Consider the following 19,799-nt stretch of genomic DNA (forward strand, 5'->3'; position numbering starts at 1 on the left):
ACTAGTCTCCCTCAAGAATTAGTTGAGCTGCGCGCAAGCTGGCCCGAACACCTTGGTTATAAAAAATAATAATAATAATAACTGCTTTGGATACATAAATCATAAAATTCTAACCTCCAGGTGTTAGAATTAACACAATTTTTCATGAAATTTCAATCATTATACCATAATTGAGAATGGAAGGGTAGTTTATTTATGCTATATTTATTTCATGCGATGACCATTAAAGAGAGAAATGTCTTTACTTTTTTCCACATAAAAAGTCCCAGAGATTAGAACTCTAAAATTCTAGTTTGTAATATATGTGATTGTATTGTATTTGTGAAATTAACCATAGTCTGTATAAAAAGTTATCTTCATGTGTTATCTAAAAGTACAATTAGCTTTTATAATAAAAAAAAAATGTCGCCTAGACTGGATCGATTATTTTTTACTTATTCTTATTTCTTAAATGTAAACATAGCAATTCATTGGTTATATTTTTTTATTTCTTATATGTAAACCTAATTTCTAATTAATATATTAAAACTAAAGTTCATGTTTCTCACCCCTATTAATAATTCACCTTTGGACCACGGGAAAATTGAACCGAAACGGTCGGTCCTATTCCAGAGCCAATCACCCCTAATTACTTTTGCACCCAGTACAACAGTACAACAGGTCGGGCTTGTTTTTGAGATTTGGCCATGAGTATTCTCAAACTTTGTCGACCAAATACGGAAGATTAAGAAATTACACATTTGAAGACAAAGAATCTTAATGGCAGATAGGATTTCTTTATATTTTAAGAGGGCTTAAGCACACCCCAAGTGCCATAAGTTGTGTACGGCACTCACTTTAGTGTCAAAACTTTCAAATTGATCACTTTAGTGCTAAGTTTTTATAACTTCGATCACTTCGGTGCCAAAACTTTCAAAACGATCACTTAAGTGCCAACTTTTTTTAAAAACGATCATTTAAGTGCCAATATTTTTAAAAAACGATCACTTTAGTGTCAAATTCACCGAGCCACGTCATCTCAAATATTAATAAAAAATACCACGTGTCGAATTTTCGGCAAGCCACGTTAGCTCTGGCACTAAAGTGATCATTTTTAAAAGAAATTGGCATTGAAGTGATCGAAGTTACAAAAAGTTAGCATTAAAGTGATCGATTTGAAAGTTTTGGCACTAAAGTGAGTGTCGTACACAACTTATGGCACTTAGGGTGTACTTAAGCCATTTTAAGAGAGAAGTTAATCAAGGAAATGACTAATTTGAGCATGATTACTTCTCTTGGAAGTTGCTTCCTTTTGTTATAGCTCCTCTTCTCTTGGATTCCTTTCCGGTGTTGAGATCTAATTCCTTCTCCACTAATCATGTCATTCTCCATGAAATCTTGCACAACATTGTGGATTACAATGAACAGATTACCGATTCCGAGAAATGGACATGGATTTGGAAATCCGTGAAATTTCGTGTACTACTTCTTAATTTCCCATGCATGAGTGATTTTGCTTGGTGAAAGCTTTCTGCACATTTGGATTAAAAATATTTCTAATCTATTATGATGAAGAAATTATTCGTTCCATAGATTTAAAAATGGATTAGAAATAGCTGTTCTCCCAAAATCGGGAATAGGGCCCAAGGAACTCATAGCTATTCCATGAAGCCTAGACTAGCTTCAAATTTCATAATCCTAAATAACTTTGCATGTTTCACAATAAATTATTTTAAATTAAAGCAAAGTTATTCAATAACGATTGTTTGTCATACTTGAAATTTTAAATTAACTTTTGATGCTAAAAATGCTAGAGAGCATAAATATAATTTATATTTCAAGTTCCTATTAATAAAAGCAAAATCACATCGAAAATATAAATATAACTTCTATCACAATTGCTCATATTTAGTTATGAATCCAATGGCAAGACAAAAACGAGTACATATTATCTCAACTGTAAGCAGCAAAGTCAAGTAATATACCCGAAAAGTATACATAAGAAAAAGGAAAAGAAACTGACTTTATAATTGTTTTTCGTAATTGTCATAATTGTTACAAAAACCATGTCTTTTATGTGATTATAGTTATGTCACGACCCGAACCCCGCGAGCTTGTCCACATCCTACCCGGCCACGCTTATGTACGGTTCTCCAGGATCCAAAGGCCAACAAATTCATGCGGAAGCAAAAACGAATCCACGTACAGAAACAATTAACATCACGATGACTTGGGACGGTAAAAACAAACTTATATACATATCCACACATTCTATACAATTTTCCAAACCTACGGCTCGGAGGCCCTTTGTACAAGCCTATAACCACTAAAACAAAAAGATTACGTGGTCGAAGCCTACTATACATCCAAAATAAAATAGCCAGCAAAAGTCAAGAGGCCAACTACCCTAGGCCTCGTCCTCACTATCCGGTACTATCTCATCTATAGTTGCCAACTCGTCCTCGTCCGGTTTCGGTTCCTGTTCCGCATCCGATGGCTCTACAACTTCTCCATCCGTGATTGGCACCATGACCTCGGGGCTAGGTTCTAAACCTGCAGGTCTAGCATCAGAATTTACTACCACGCCATCGGGAGGTGCAGCATTCACGGGATCCCATTCCCCTATTCCTTCGAAGGGAATATCGAAACCACTTAACGGACCCCTTGTCAAATCCCCATGGCGGTACATCCATGCCATGTAGGTATGGGTCTTCCAAAAGGGCTCTCCGGTGTCCACCCAAATGGTAGTAACGTGCCTATAATACACCTTGTCCTCTCCTACTGAATACTCTGTCACCACGGTTTCCATGTCCCGCAGGATCCCGAACCTTTGAGGCGGGTCGTTCATTGTTGCGACGGAGGGTCTGAAAAAGAGAGCTCACGACGAAGTGAGATAAAATCTCGGTAAAAAAGCCCCTAATCCTAGATTAGGGCACTAGTGCCTCCAGACACGTCCTTGGTGAACAATTTCCAACAATCCATCTTGCAACCAAAAACTCCACAATCAAATTCCCGAAAATTCCATTCTTTCTCCGAAAATTCTCACACCTTCACAAATAATCTACGTTACTCCCATATCGGCGTTCGACGCCTCGGACTGTCAATAAAATATTCCACGTGCTCTAGGGCCCGCGTTTAACGCATCAGGCCATAATATAAATATTCCACGTGGATCCAAAGCCCGCGTTTAACTCATCAGGCTGTCATATAAAATTCCACGTTGGTCTAGAGCCCGCGTGTAACACATCAAGCTATATTACAATTGGATAGACCGGCGTAATAACGTATCGAGTCACTATAACCCGCACAATAACATATCGGGTTATCTTATAAAATTCCACGTTGGTCCAGAGCCCGTGTTTAACGCATCAGGCTATATTATAACAGGACAAACCCGCGTAATAACGTATCGAGTCACTATAACCTGCGTAATACCGCATCGGGTTATCTTATAAAATTCCACATTAGTCCGGAGATCGTGTTTAATGCAGCGGGCTATATTATACCTGGACAAACCCGCGTAATAACGCATTAGGTCACTACAACCCGCGTAATAACGCATCGGTTATCTTATAAAATTCCACGTTGGTCCAGAGCCCGCGTTTAACGCATCGGGCTATATTATAACCGGACAGACCCGCGTAATAACGCATTAGGTCACTGTAACCCCACGTAATAACGTATCAGGTTAAAATATCCCATGTTTAACGCCTTAGGATAGAATAGTATACCGAACCCCGCGTTTAACGCCTCGGGGTAATATAATAATAATAGGGCCCGCGTCATAATGCCTCGGGCAATTTATGGTCTTACAAAATACGAACCCCGCATCATTACGCCTCGGGGTAAAATCCCACACTTCCTCTCAATAAATCCACATAAAGACCATATACCACAATAATTCCTTGATTGCTCATCCGATACCACACAATCACTTAAGTCCTTCCGATCGATTGATCTTCGCCACGTGACCTTACTAAATTTCTTGATTAGCAGATCGAGACCATCCGGTCTCACCAATTTCCTCTGACGAAAGATCGAAACCACACGATCTTCTCAATTTTTCTCAATTGCCCAATCGAGACCACTCGATTAAATTGTACTCGGCGGATACTCGATCGGAACCACGTGATTCACTCATGTTAGAGAATTAATAAATCGGAACCACCTAATTAGGTCACACAAGACCAATGGCCAATCGGGCCACACGATTAATTTTTGTCACTACAAAAATTAATCTACGCCACACGATCGAAATAATACCAATGTAGCAATCAATACGTACCGTACAATTATACTGTACTAACGTGGCATTTAATACGTACGATACAATTATATTATACTAACGTATATTTAATCTCCACCATCCAATTAATCAATAATATAGCAGGAATTAATCTTGGCCGTCGGATCAAGCTTTCTAAACAAGATTCAATGTGGGCCGTTGGATTAAAGCATAAAAGTCAAGATCAAATCCTAGCCCTCCATTATTAATCATGAAAAATCACTATTCATTGAAAGACACCATCTTTTCTCTCTCCTCTAACCTTCATTCTCGGCCAAGGCATGAAAATGGGCAAAAAAACCAAAATTTCACCCAAATTTACTCAATCTCAAGTCTATTAGCACCCTAGATACCTCATCTAAGGTTAGAAACCAACTTACCACTATTTTAGCAAGTTTTCCGGCGAGAAATCGAGAGAAGTTTTGACCCTAATCCGGCGGCTCTGGCGACTCTCTTTGGTTGGCTAAAAACCCACAAGATCCGGCGGTTCTCGGTAGTTCATGGCAATAGTCGAGCTCCAGCGGTTCAAGGCAACACCGGCGGCGGCTTGGAAAATTTTCGGTGAGGGAGAGAGAGGGACAATGGAGTTCGGCCAAGGGGAGAGAGAATGAGCTAGAGAGAGAAAGTGGTCTTGCAATAAGAAGAACATGGCCAAAAATTGATTAATAAAAAGTTGGACAATTTTTTGAGAGAGATATTTTGAGTCTTCAAAGTCAAGAAGGGTAGAAAAGTAATTTCACCTCCCAAGACTAGTCAAAATTTTGGCCAAGGGGTGTAATGACCGAAATGCCCTTGAGCTAAAGTGAAATCTTGGGTATTCTCCAAGGGTAAATGGGTCTTTTCCCATTTCCGGTCCAAATTTTATTTTTTTCCCGAACCCTTTGGGCGAACCGCGAAGAAATCACACACTGGATGAGGAAACGTCCAAAATTTATTTATTGAAACCCCCGAATATCCGACGTCAAATTCTGAAGCTCGATTCGCGATCAATCTCAATTAATTGAAATTTCAGCATATCTCAAACTAACGGGAGGCTTTTAGGAGTTACGCGTATCGACCCGTGATTAATATCACGTTTAAGAATTTCTCGAGCCATGGCGACTTTGGTTGTCATTTAATTGCGAGGGTCAATCACTAGTCCCGATGGACACGATCGTTAGAAAATAATTTAGGAACGTTCGGAACCCATACGAGGTCAAACGGAATCACCCGTGATCCAAGCGTAGGGTATTATCCAAATCGTTCCTTAATCATTCTAGGATCAAGTTCTTAGGTCCACGTACTTGATTTTCCTAGCTAGCCATTCCCATTTGGTTAGTCCGCTCGAGAGGGAGCAATTCCGAGTGAGATTTAGCTGAAATACATCTATGAGATATTTCATTCATTCATAGCTTCGAAAGTGGGTCGGAATTCAGAATATCACAAGTTCATTTGAATATCTAATGTGAAAATTATAGAGAGAGAAAATATATTTCTATTAGAATTGATTAAATCAACTTTCGATTTTGCAGTGTAATTTACTTAAATCCTGTGTATTGCTAACTAGTATAGTAATGAAACTACATTACAAGAAAGAAGAGCGTTAACAAGTTGTTAAGTTTTACATATGAGCCATTGGACCAAAGTGTAAAAATATGTTTATAATATGCATAAGAAACTATAAACTATTATTCAGAACAAAATAAAACACGAAATAAGAGAACATCATAATTTTCTTTAAGATCCCAGTACTTATGGCCAATTTCAAAATCTATGCAGACATCCTTCACTTTGTTAGCCTATACAGGTTATTGGTCAAGGGAAGGAATCGTATGTTCCCTTTGCTAGTCTCTAAAGACACCGATGCATGTTAATAGAGATATGAACAATGACATCAGATTTTCTTCAATTTTATTTAAATAGTGTTGATGAATGTTGATTCTTACTTATAGGGAACAAGAAAGATTGAGGCCATTTCTTGCTCAGAATTCCCTTCTCATCAAGATGACAATATCCTCACCGGCGAACAATTCAAGAAATTAAAGAACCTGAGGTTCCTTGATGCGAGTGGGGCACATCTTATTGGAGATTTTAAGAACCCAACTAAGAATTTAAAATGGCTTCAATGGCATCATTGTCCCTCAACTTTTGAAGCAAAAAATTTTGATGCAAAGGAATTAGTTGTACTCGATTTGAGCTTTAGCAAGTTATTAGATACATGGTCCGGATGGAGTTCCATCAAGGTAAGGTAGAAGAACAAGTCTATTTTTCTGTTTCCTTTTCCTTTCGGTTGAATCATATTCACTCTGGGCTAACCTCTCCACAATTATAATATTCCTTATCAGGTGGCAAGGAAGCTAAAATATCTCAACCTTACAAGCTGTGAATCTTTAGAAAAAACTTCCTTCCTCTCATATTTTGAGAATTTAGAGGTTCTGATTCTCGGACATTGTCGGAATCTAAAGCAAATTGACTCTTGGATTGGAAAAATGAAGAGTCCGGAACGCTTGGACTTGACGAGATGTTCCGATCCGAAGAGGTTTCCAGTAGAAGTGGGTAAATTAGAAGCACTGAAGGAACTCATTCTAGAGAAATCTGGAATAGAAGAATTACCAGAGAGCATAGGGGATCTGCGGAATCTAGAAATTTTGGATATTAGTAGCACTGAGATAAAAGAATTACCCGATGGCATTGGAAGGCTGAGAAAGCTCCGAGATTTAAATGCTTCATGTTGCTGGGAACTGGGAGGGGTAATTCGGGAAGGCATCTGTAATATTTCTTCCTTGCAACGCCTTAATTTTTGGTTTTGCTGGAACCTCCAATCGCTGCCGGCGCTTCCTTCCAGCCTAACATATTTGGATGTCACCTGTCGAAGTCGCACATTGCCTTCACTTTCCAACCTGATCCATCTCAAGGAGGTACGACTTGATAGTTGCAAATTTCTAGAGTGCATCCGGGAGCAACCATCAACACAACTAGAAAGATGCCTACACGCTCCCTTTGAATTGGAAATCTTGACAATTTACGGGTGCGAGCTCATGAAAACATTGGACGTTTTACAATTTAACGATCCGAGGACATTAAGTGTCGAGTGGTGCGAAAATATACTTGAAATTCGAGGTCTTGACGAATTGCTTCATTTGGAAAGCTTTGTAATCGTTAATTGTCGTTCAATTAAAAGGATTGACCTTCCAAAATCCAAGAGTCTAAAGATATTCAAAACTGTATGCTGCAAAAGCTTGGTTGAAATTCGAGGCCTCGATACGTTGGAGGCCTTGGAAGAGATAGTTTTCGTTGAGTGCGCTTCAATTGAGAGGCTGAACCTTTCAAAATCCAAGGGTCCGAAGATATTCAAAGCTAGACACCGCAAAAGCTTGGTTGAAATTCAAGGCCTCGATACATTGGAGTCCTTGGAAGAGATAGATATACGTGAGTGCGCTTCAATTGAGAGGTTGAACTTTTCAAAATCCAAGGGTCTGAAGATATTCAAAGCTACGGATCGCAAAAGCTTGGTTGAAATTCAAGGCCTCGATACGTTGGAGTCCTTGGAAGAGATAGATATCTCTGAGTGCGCTTCAATTCGGAGGCTAAACTTTTCAAAATCCAAGGGTCCGAAGATATTCAATGCTATAGACTGCGAAAGGTTGGTTGAAATTCAAGGCCTCAATACGTTGGAGTCCTTGAAAGAGATAGATATCTCTGCGTGCGCTTCAATTGAGAGGCTGAACCTTTCAAAATCCAATGGTCTGAAGATATTCAAAGTTACAGATCGCGAAAGCTTGGTTGAAATTCAAGGCCTCGATACGTTGGAGTCCTTGGAAGAGATAGATATCTCTGAGTGCGCTTCAATTGAGAGGCTGAACCTTCCAAAATCCAAGGTTTTGAAGAAGTTGTTTGTTGGATCTTGCAAACAATTATTCGAAATTCAAGGTCTCGATGGGTTGGAGTTCTTGAAAGTGCTAAATCTGTCTGGGTGCACTTCCTTTGGAAGGTTACCAAATATATGTTGCTTTGATACCTTGCAGAAGTTGGCAATCAACTGTTGTGACAACCTTCATGATATTCGGGGCCTAGTGAGATTCCCATCCTGCACAAGTTTATGGATTGAGGATTGCAATTCCTTAGCAAACTTCCCAAACTTGTCAAATTTTCGTAATTTGAAGAAATTGTACCTATCAAATTGCCATGGATTTCGGGAGATCCCGTGGCTTGTGGAGTCAACGTCTCTATTTTATATTGCTATCTCGGGATTTTCCTCGGTCGAGATCTTACCTGATTTGTCGTCATGTACCAACTTGTCCACTTTGGTTGTGCGAAATTGTGGGAAACTAACTAAGCTTCAGGGGCTTGAGAAATTGGAGCACCTAAGGATATTGGACATTTCTGGCTGCAAGTCACTCAAGACAATACCAGAGTTACCTGGAATTCTGCTTTATCAAAATTATAAACAAAATCCATTTGACTCATGTCGATTGATGAGAGAATTTGGAGAAGACGACAGGTGTTGAGTCGAATGTTGAGATGATCCATATATCCGTAGCAGGTAAGTTGCCTTTTCTCTTTCGAGATCTATTGTCCAATTTTCCGATATATTTCATGTTTGTTGTTTCTATCGACAATGATGACCTCGTTATTAGTACTTCCTGATTGAAAGTGTTAGTGTTCTTACTTGAATTCAGGGAATCCGAAGGCGATGTTCATGGAAGTTAATGTGTGTACTTTGGCAAATTGTTTCTGCTCGTCATGCCTGTAACGCCATAGGATTTTATTAGCTCAAGACATGGAAATTTATTAAAGTGGGACCCACCTTACCTCTTTAGCCCTCAAAAGTCAGCCAGCCAACCCATCATCTCTCTCACGACCAAAAAAAAAAAAAAAAACCCATCATCTCTCTCTCTCTCTCCCCTCCACGTTAACTCCCCCCAAAAAAACGGACTCCCCTGCCCTTTTCCCCCTTCCTTCTGTTTTTGTGGACGACAACCCCCTTCCAGCCACCAAAACGCCCGCAGCCTCAGCCAACACCTGCAGCCACCTCATTTAGTTGTCGCCGTACCACCACCGAACGCCAGCGAGCCGTCGGAGAGACCGCATCAAGCCTGAACAGCAGCTCTGGACTCGACTGCCCTGTTTCTACCGCCGACGTTGCTGCTGCTGTACCTCGCTGCAGCTGCTGTACCACGACCCCCACCTTACTCCACCGCCTCTATCCTGACACCCACGACCTTCTCCAACGCCGTTCCTCCCACTATAGCCACCGCAAAGCCGCCGGAGAGCCTGAACAGCGGCCCCGGCGCCTCCCCTGTTTCTACAGCCGCTGCATGCTGCGGCTTCTGTTTTTGCCTGCTGTCCGAGCACCCTCAGCCCAGCTCCGCCTCCCTCAGACCTCCTCAGCCGTCCGCCGAGCTCCAGCTACCATCCCCGACCGCCATACACCTCACCGAGCCGCCAACGGACCACGACACCCACTGTTCCAAGTCCCCTGCTTCTGCTCCCCTGCCTCCGCCTGCCTGTTCTGCTTCTGAGCTGCTGCAACTGTTGTTCTAGCTTCCTCCGGCCAGCTCAGCTGACGTCCAACCACCACAACCATCTCCAGACGTCGCCCAACAATTAACCTCCACCGCCCAGCCTCGCACCTCCTCCATCCAGCCCCCACAGCCGCGAAATAGCCCCTGCCCGTGCTTGTCCTGTTTTGTCCGTGAGTGCCCTGTTAGAGCCTGTTTTGTGGGCCACCGACCTGGACCATGGCCAAGATCAAGTGGGCCGGCCAAGTTGGCCGAGAGCCTGGGCCATGTGCCGGCTCCGTGGGCCAAGTTGGCCGAGTGTCCAGGTCCGTGTGCCGAGACCACGGGCCAAGTGGCCGAGAATTGGAGCCCAAGTAGCCTAGTCCGTGGGCAAAGTTTCCAGGCCAAGTCCAAAACTCGTGCGAAGGAATTTTCAAGGATCGCCAACATACTCGCCTCGTGTAATTGACGGTGAGTCAACCTCTAATCCTTGGTTAGGTTGTTAATTACGTTTGGATTAGTTTAATTAGATTATTAGGTGTTTATGTAGATTAATTAGGGCCAATTTAAGCTAGAGACTCGGTTTAGGTTAAATGGCCCTAATTAGCTAGTTGGGACTAGATTGACTGATTGATTGATTGGCTTTGCTTGATCGTGAGCGAACAATAGGTCAAGGATGAGTGTACGATTAATTAGTGATCTGGACTTAATTATGTGTGATTGAATTGAATGTTCTTCGTTGAATTATTTATCTACGCTTGATCTATGATCTATATGGATTAATTGATTAAATACCTTGATGAATGGCTGGTTAAATTGATTGATTAGTTGGAGTTTGATCACTCGGTTTATGAATGCGAGATCGCATGGGTAACATGTGCATTTGTGTGATTATTCAAGAAGTTTCTTTGTGTGAGCATATAGCGTGATCATTTGACTAAATACGGATTATAAACCGGCTATTTGCTAGGTATGTTTGAGTGGTCACACGATGGATTATTCCTACCAAGTTCGTACCGTGCCGGTCGTATGGAACCCTATGACTTGTCGGATGCTCGTCGATCCGTGCCGTGCCGATCGTACGGATCACATGGATTGTTGGATGCCGGTCGCGACTTGTGACGGACCGAAGCCCTTACGGGAATTCCTGATAGTGCCGTGTCGTGCTAGTCGTACAAATCACACGGGCTATCGGATGCCATCGCCGGAAGTAAGGGACGAAGCCCGGTCCTGTTAGTAGACACCGCCGGTCGTAGTGTGAAGTCACACCAATCGTGTGCAATTGGGCCGGATGGCCGTTAATAATCGGACCACGTGTGGTGTCTGCGTATGCAATTGACGTGATATCTATGGATTGTTATGTGTGGCATATATGTTGAGTATTGCATATTGTGTGATTTTCAGCAGGTGTCTTGCATGTGATTGGGTTATTGGTATATCAATATGTGATTGAGTGATAGGACCTTCCGGACAAATCAACGCTTTAGCCGGGCTTAGGCATTGACTCACCGAGATTTATATCTCACTCACTCCATCGTTGTTAAACCATTTTCGGGTTCTAAGTGATGGAGCTAGTAATTCTTAAAAAGCTGATAAGGATGAGAGTGACGTAGCCCTATTTGGAGTAGGTACGAAGTTGATCATACCCCGCTCCGAAGTATGGGGTTGATTAACGAGTCATCTCGATTGACCTATGATGTGACTGTAAATAAAATCATGTTTTTGAATTAGTGCGTTTTCCTACTTGCCTATCCCTGTCTTATACTTTTGTCCGGGAATATTGTACGTTTCCGCATGCGTAGTTAATCTCATGGGTTGATAGCGTGCTTGGGACGCTATCCTTTTAACCCGAGGGACGAGAAGACAGCGATGCCGCGTGCTCGAAGATCGGGGCGTGACAATGCTAGTAAATGATATAGACCAAAAGGCCTTCTAAGTGCATTGTTTGTCATTAGTCTTCAGGTAAGATTCTTCATCCTATGAAGAAAACTAATGATTCTCTGCGTTTGATTGATTCTAGAATGACAGAACTGTTGAATAAAAACTGACGCACACAGGAATTTGATAGCATGCCAAAGGTAATCGTCTAGGATGAGAATTGGTACATGAAGGACACTATGTGGAGTCCTTCCGATGCGAGGTTTTAGTTTGCTCTGTGCACACCATGCAGTTCATGGCTGCATGTCTAAGGTACGCCTACGAATGAATTAATGGGGTTGAGATTTGTCCAACCATTGTGTTCCACATATTTTATCTCACAAAATCATTCGCATTAGCTGATTCAGGTAATTGTATCGGTCGTGAATAAAGTAGGAAACAGACCAGAAGCAAAACCATTGTGAATTTTTTGGATCAGTCGAGAAACTTGTAACTCGAATTTTGCTGACTATTAATCCAAGGCAAATCAGATTAGCTCAAAGAACTTGTTAAATTGTGTGGAGATAATAATGCCATCTGTCACATATCTGAACTTCCGAGTGAAATCAGGAGGCGTGCATGAACGACAATGTCTTCTGACATAATCGAGTGCACTGTGAAATTATCCCTTATTTTATACATAAGCTCTTATTAGTGCATTTACTTGCTGAAAAGAAAAGCACAGGAAGCGTTTCCGGAAGCTCCATCTGATATGTAAATAGCACATTATGATAATGGAAAGTATCTTACTATATTCCACCACAGCAAGCAACTTAAGTTGAATTCACTATGCTAATTTGATCAAAGTTCCTGCGCTTGATGATATAGTGCTCAATAATTAGGACGAATTTATTTCAATTTGGCATCATAATTGACACCTGAATGTAGGTCTTTTGTAGCCTCTATTCAAAGGGAGTTGTTTGTGATTCAGGTTTGGATCTTCATACTAAATTGGAAGCTATTCGATGTTTGGCTGCTAAACTTTGTTTGGGTCAATGAAGAACTTAGAGGTTCTTACTCTAGGAAGCTGCTGTCAGAGTAGGCTTGGATTGGTTGTACCCACTGCGGTTAGAAGTCTTGGGTTCAAAGTTTTACGAGGTTGATTTTTGCTGTCCCTTGTCGGTAACTGTAGCAATCTTTGTGTGCTCAGATTGCTTATTATCCCAGTTGCACTCTGATTAGTTTAGCTTGGTGCACTTCCCGTTCTTATACTTTTGATGACCTGCCTTGATTCCATGAATTGCCAATGTTTTCTTTTCTCCTTGAAATGTTATTTGTCGAACTTCTATTGCAGCTTGCACTGTATCAAATCGAAAACTAAGTGTACTAACAGTAGGAGGTCTAAAAATCAGTTCACTCATTTGGCCTTACAGTGATAGAGAACTTTTGGTGGCACCAACGCCTTGGACTATGCCTGGTAGACCTAAAGAGAAAAGGATAACAGAAGAAGGAGAATTTGAAAATGGATTCGACGCGTCGAGACAAGGCACAAAAATTACAAGCCAATTTGTGCTTCAAGCAAGTGCACAACTCAAAAATTGTCCATTGAAACAAAAGAAAACGGTGAGTTTTTTTTTCATTCGGTGTTTCTAGTCTCTGTTTGTGTCATTATTTTCTCAGTTTACTTTCGTAAGTCGACGGGATTAACAGATAGTCGGACAGACAAAGGGAAACCAATCCACTTGTCTCGTAGAGGCATCCTAATTAGGGGTGAGCATGGGCTGGGTGGGCCGGGTCCAGGCCTAGACCCCGAAACCGACCTCGTTATAACCGGTTCCTAGTTTTTAGAACCGAGAACCGACCCTGTTTGTCTTGGAACTTGTTTTGGAACCGACCCTGTTTTTCAGTCCGGTTTCGAGGTCTACCCGAGAACCTGTTTTCCTTTTTTTTTTTCATCAAAATAATATGAGCATTGATGAAATGAGCAAAAAAAATTATAATACACCAAAAGCAACAATCCAAATAATAATAATAAATAATAGTATGATTCGCCAAAAGCAACAAATCTTGATATAAAAAATAAAAGTTGCAATCCATCAAAAGCAACAATGATCCTCCGTAACGCTGAATTAACATAGTGCAAATCTTTCTATCACACTTCAATTTTCGTTGTACCCATTAAAAAAGAACTGAAATTGTAAGATCCAAATAACATGCTAAAAGACACCACATTTAACGCGCATGAACCAACACTAGAAAAACTCAAACACCACGAGCATAAAACCAAAATCATAGTTATTTGGATACTACATTATGGTGTCTTTTTTTTTTTAAGTAACTAAAAACCGGTTCTAAAACCGGTCCGGGTGGGTCTTCACCTAGAACCGGAAACCGGACCGGTTTCAACCGGTTCCCAAAAATTGGAACCGAAACCCGGACCGGTTTGAGCAAGAACCGATTCCCGACCCTGTTTTTCGGGTGGGCCGATTCGGGTTCCGGGTAAACCCGGTCCGGTTGCTCACCCCTAATCCTAATAATGCCACTACTCAAAAGGTACTTTTTAGTAACTGACTATCCATTTGAACGATTATAAAAGCCATTTTAACCTGAGCATTGTTTGGTTATTAATAGCATGGATGGGAAGGCAATCGAGTCATTCCTCTACTAAAAAATTTCGACAATGTTGTCGTCAATGCTAAGAAGGTAGAAAGGGCATCTCGCATATTTATCACTACAGTGGGATTGGAGGTACAACTTTTCGGCAGTAAACAAATTTGTTATGTAACGATTCGAGATTTGAATTGAACGCGTGCATCTCTTTCGTCCAGCAGCAAAAGGAAGACAGTATGAACAAGGAGCCAGAGAAATGGAAACGAGCAGTGGAGCATTTGAAGGACACTAGAAGTGTTGGATCAATAAGATCTCCAAGAAAGAGGAAAATCGACTGGAAGTAGCTGTTTGAAGAGTTGGAAGTCTGATATGTTGTACCTTTTGTTGGTAAGATCAAGAGACGGAGTGTGTTGTTTATATTTTGTGCAAGTGTTTTAAGATGTGGGAATGATGCTGTTAAGACCACAAGCATTCTGTACAATAGTTTTTTTGTGTTTGGGAGTACGTCTGATACTTGGAAAGAAGTGCAATTGGCCTTATTTTTGCCTAATCAGTTGGTGTTAAAAGCTGGACATTAATTTTCTTACCTAACAATTTCTACAAATTTTCATTCTCAAAAACAGCAATTACGCAAGAATAAAAATGGAAAATCCCGAAAAACCAGATATTTCCAAACAGACGAAATTCCATAGCACAATTCTGAAACAGGCATGGAAGAGAGGAACAAAGCAATGACATGTCCACTGTCCACTCAAATATCTCCGCAGATATGTGCCCAGGGCCATTCTCATGAACATCTGTAGAGCTCTGACAAGATGAAATCCACCGCTTGTCGTCACTGCCCATGTCATATAGGACACCAGATGGATTCAAGGCCATTTCAATATCTGTTTCAACTTGCTGGAAGTAGATAGCAGGACTGCGAAACAATAGCTCCATTCCATTATCATGGTAATCATCTACTATGCGGACACCAGGAGTTGGAATGTTTTTCACTTTTGCAGCACGGAAGTTCCGGTTGTAACACTCTTCATGCATCTCCTTGAAAGAGCGCATTGCTTCTGTCTGAAAATTCGAGTGTCCACTCTTTCCCTCCTCGCCACATCATAGCATGTGTATACCTGTTATTGGACCCGGGCTGCAGAAACTGATGTGCTTTATGAGAATATTTTGTGGTTCTTGAAACTTTTACTGCAAGGTTCCACTCATTCTCAACAAGTTCAACTACCACCTCTACCCCACTCTCTCTCCCTCCTCTGGTCCCCACTGTAATTAACAAGTTCGCATGACAAGATAACGACTCCCAGTTTCTTTGAGAAACTCGGGCGACATCTGAGGCCCTCTTTTCATTGGGTCTCCTGATTCGTTTGTGAGGAATTGTTCCCTGCTGCGGCTTTGAGCTTGAACCCGAAAGCCCAGAAGGATATGAGTAACATGTGTTCGTGGCTTCTTTGGTCCATTGCCAAAACTAATTAGGAACCATCAGATTTTGCATCTGACCAACCGCATGAGAAGTGTCCATAAAGTGAACTACTTCTACTCCGATGCCATACGCTTCTTGGTGCGGTGGGATTTGGACTCGGGACGAGGCTACCATTCATACCGCAAGCCATATCAGTAGGCAGCAAACTGCACAGCAATCCATCATCAACAGGCTTTTCGCTCTCATTATAATGGGGACTATCTATCTCAATACCATTCAAAGAAGGACAAGCACCATTTGTGATCCTCTGCAAAGGACTAGACTTTTTTTTCTGATGCTGCGTAATTTCCTTGCCCTTCCTGCATCTGCCCAACCTCATCGCCATCTACAGCACTAGCAATGCGAATCCTGCCAGTGTGAAGATTACCAGTTTGGTTATCCTGAGGGGTCCTCGTATTTGCACCCTTGCAAAGAAACAGCTCAACAGATCATCTTTAGTACAACGCAAGTAGTGACTCTCGCTTGATGGAGCTTCTTGGCTAGTGTGGAATCCCATATCATTCTTTGAGCAGTTATCTATGGCGATGTTAGGTTGCGCCAAAATGCTTGCATTTTCTGCGCTTTCCTCCTGATTAAGCTCAACAAACTAATTTTGGACGCGCTATGATTCATAAGAAGCTTCAGGTGCAAGCTCAGAAAGAAAGTAGGAGCAGCGGTAAAGGGGAGAGCAAACAGAGGAAGCTTCATGTACTCTGCATCAGAACCCGAAGAATTTGCCCCATTATCGTCACCATTACCTCTAGATACACCCGAGGGCCAAATTGCTTCTGCGGTCATCTTCTGTAGACCCTGATCAGTTAACCCCAAGACAATTAATAATGGTTTTGCACGAGTAACAACCACAATACTGCTAAAGGTAATCATATATGTCAAGAAATGCTAAATGATCAGGAGCTCGATGTTTACGGATCAGGAGCTTTCAAAAGGCACTTCTAAAAGTAAAAAAAGTCACTTAAGGATCAGGAGCTCGACGTTTCTTGGACTTCTCCGAACGCTGACAATGTATCCTTGGAAAGGCAGAGGATGCTTGCCTATTTTTATCCCACATTGTGGTAATTACAATCGAAAGAACCTTCGCAGATCTGAAACCGTCCGTTAAGAGGTTTTTTAAATACTGAAAGTCTAGCCAATTAATTTGATCTGGTGCCCAATAATTTGGATGATTGTATTTCAATTTGGTATCACAATTGGCACTGCGTGGAGGTCTTTTGGAGTCCTCATTGAAAGAGAGTTGTTTGTGATTCAGGTTATGGTCATCATGCTAAAGAGGAAGCTATTCGATGATTGGCTGCTAAACTTTGTTGGGTCAATAAAGAACTCAGAGGTTCTTACTTTGTTAAGCTGTTGTCATATTTGCTGTCAGAATGACAGAGGTTGCTGTTGATACCAAACTTGAAAATGTTTCTGGTGTGAAGAACATGGTCGCCAGAGTCCAGTAATCCTACGAATTGCCCGTGTTTTTTTCTCTTTTTTTTCTCTTTGAAATGTTGTATGTTGAATACAGCTTCCTTTGTATCAAATTGGATACTATATGAAGTGACAGTAGGTCTAATAATCAGTTCTCTCATTTGGCATCAGCTAATAAGGTGCACCGTTCACTCATTTGGCCTTCTAGTGATAGAGAACCTTTGGTGGCACCAACACCTCGGATTATGCCTGGTAGGCCTAAATAGGAAAGGATAACAGAGGAAGAATCGACAAATGGATAGGTATAGAAATCACATGCCATTTGTGCTTCAAGAGAGACCACGACTCAAGAAATTGTCCATTGAAACAAGAGAAAACGTCTCTGTTTGCGTCATTCTTTTTTTCTGACTTTATTTTCTTAAGTGAACAGGATGGAGAGATAGTCGGACAAAGAGAAACCAACCAACTTGTCACCGAGATGCATCATAAGGATGCCACCACGCAAAGGTACTTTTGACCTTACTGTTAAGAAACATAGTATGCACTTGAATGATTACAAGAGCCATATTAACTCGAGCATTTTTTGGTTCTTAATAGCCTGGATGGGCAGGCACTCGAGTCATTTATCCACCGAGAGATATCAACAATGTTGTGGTCAATGCTATGAAGGTGGATTGCGCATCTCACATATTTATCACTTCAGTGGGATTAGAGGATCAGCTTTATGGTAGTAAAAGAGTTGTAATGTAAAGATTTGAAAATACGCATCTCTCTCGTCAAGCTGCAAAAGGAAACAGTATGAACAAGAAGCGAGAGAAACAGAAAGAGGATGAAACTTCTCCCCCAATTAAGTTGGTGAATGAAGGACATTGGAAGTGGTGGATCAACAGGATCTCCGAAAAAAGAGGTAAATCGACCGGCAGTAGCAGTTTAAAGAGTTGGAAGTCTGATATGGTCTAGTACCTTTCGATGGTATGATACTCTTCAATTTAAGATCAAGACATGGGGTTTGCTGTATATATTTTCTCCAAGTGTTTAAGATGTGGGCATCAACAGCCTTTTATGCTTGGGAGTACGTTTGACATTCGAACGGAAGTGCAGCTGCTCCTTATGTTCGCCTGATCTTTTGGTGTTATAGACAATGCTCTATCCCCATTCCCCGATAACAAGCCAAGCTTGTTTAGAGGTTGTAGGACATTAATTTTTCTTACCTAACAATTTCAACAGATTTTCATTCTAAAGTGCTTCAGTTTTCATTGCAAAACACCTGCAATTTCATAAATGATAAATCACGAATCAAAGGATCAGACTAACATCTACATGAATACTTAGCCGCCTGGTCGGGGCAGCTTTGACTTTCTTGGGGTTCTTGCTCTGATTCTTCGTGTTTCCAGACTTATTAATTTCAGGGGACTTCTACTCTCAATGTCCTACCCTTTTTGATTTCTTTTGGGACTCGCATTGTTGATAACTTGTCCTCTTAATAGCCAAAAAAAAAACGCTATACTAATTAACTAGGCTAGGGTGATTCTACGGTCCCTAAAAAGACTATCCGATCGTTCGGATGTCATGCAATTGTCTCAGAATAACAACAAAGAGTACATTACATGTGGCGTTCACAACTAGGGAATGTTCTATAATTAATCCTGTTTTGGTCGGGAGCGGTTTTTTTCTGCCAGTATCATGGAAAAACAAATGTCTTGTTCATATCGGGGATATCAACTGTGACATTTGGATCGCGGATCCTCGTCCCTGATTTGTATAAGCTGAGACGAGCGCGAGCTAAATACAAGAGCATCGTCGTCAGCTCACCAACGGAAACAGCTGGGTTTCCTTGTTCCTTCTTAATGTGATTGAATAGGAAGTATGAGCCAATCGACCTAGTTACTACTCAGACAAACCCCAAAATCGATACCCATTCAGACAAACTGGAATTGATAGCATCCACCACAGAGCAGTGGAGAACGCAAACAAGGCCGATTCAATTCATGAGGAAAGCTCTTTCACAACAACGAACTTTCAGTCCGACCTCGCAACGGTGTAGCCCGTATTGAAGCTCTGATTACACGATAGATCGTTCTGCGACAATTGCGATGGACAATTGCTGAATTTAATTGTTTCATGAAACGCAAATGAAAAGTTGTTATGTGTTGACTCTTGGACAACATGTGGAATAAATGGAAAAGTTGGTCAATTAACCTGGATAAATAGCTTTTTCATGAAAGTTCTTACTAAAGGACATCGACCCGTCTTCAGCCGTCATACAATATGTAGATCTTCCGGCAGTATGGCATCATTTAGTCAACTTGAAGTTATCTATTTTGTTGGAAGAGCCTTCTGACTGGAGAAGTCTCATGAGTCGGCGCCGTCGAATGTCTGAGGCTCGAGTTATTAGCAGTTTTCGAAGAAAGCTTCAAGCAGAATTGCGGGAGGAGGTAGTATATTCTTGATGGGCAGGTTTCGCTCTCACAATCTTTCGCCATATTCTATTATCTTATTTTGTTTAAGACCAATTGAATCGTGTGATTTTTGTGGGCTTTCACCAGAGGTTGGCTCATTTACGGTCGCGTCGGATACGGATATAGTTTGTTCCAGATTACAAGGAATCAACTGATCAAGACGCGCAATTCCTGATTATCGACTGCGGGATGCCCTGGAGTTCCTCGATGCGGCGCTTCAGTCATTAAATGGGGATTTT

General features: G+C 41.4%; 1 long non-coding RNA gene across 1 annotated transcript; it reads left to right on the forward strand.

The window, feature by feature from the left end:
* Positions 1-12,850: 12,850 nt before the first annotated feature.
* On the forward strand, positions 12,851-18,142 carry LOC125315196. Its single transcript, XR_007198550.1, has 3 exons — positions 12,851-13,224; positions 17,532-17,608; positions 17,883-18,142. It is a non-coding gene; the product is annotated as an uncharacterized LOC125315196 (long non-coding RNA).
* Positions 18,143-19,799: the final 1,657 nt, after the last annotated feature.

Source organism: Rhodamnia argentea, chromosome 5, assembly GCF_020921035.1.
Source record: "Rhodamnia argentea isolate NSW1041297 chromosome 5, ASM2092103v1, whole genome shotgun sequence".
Lineage (NCBI taxonomy): Eukaryota > Viridiplantae > Streptophyta > Magnoliopsida > Myrtales > Myrtaceae > Rhodamnia > Rhodamnia argentea.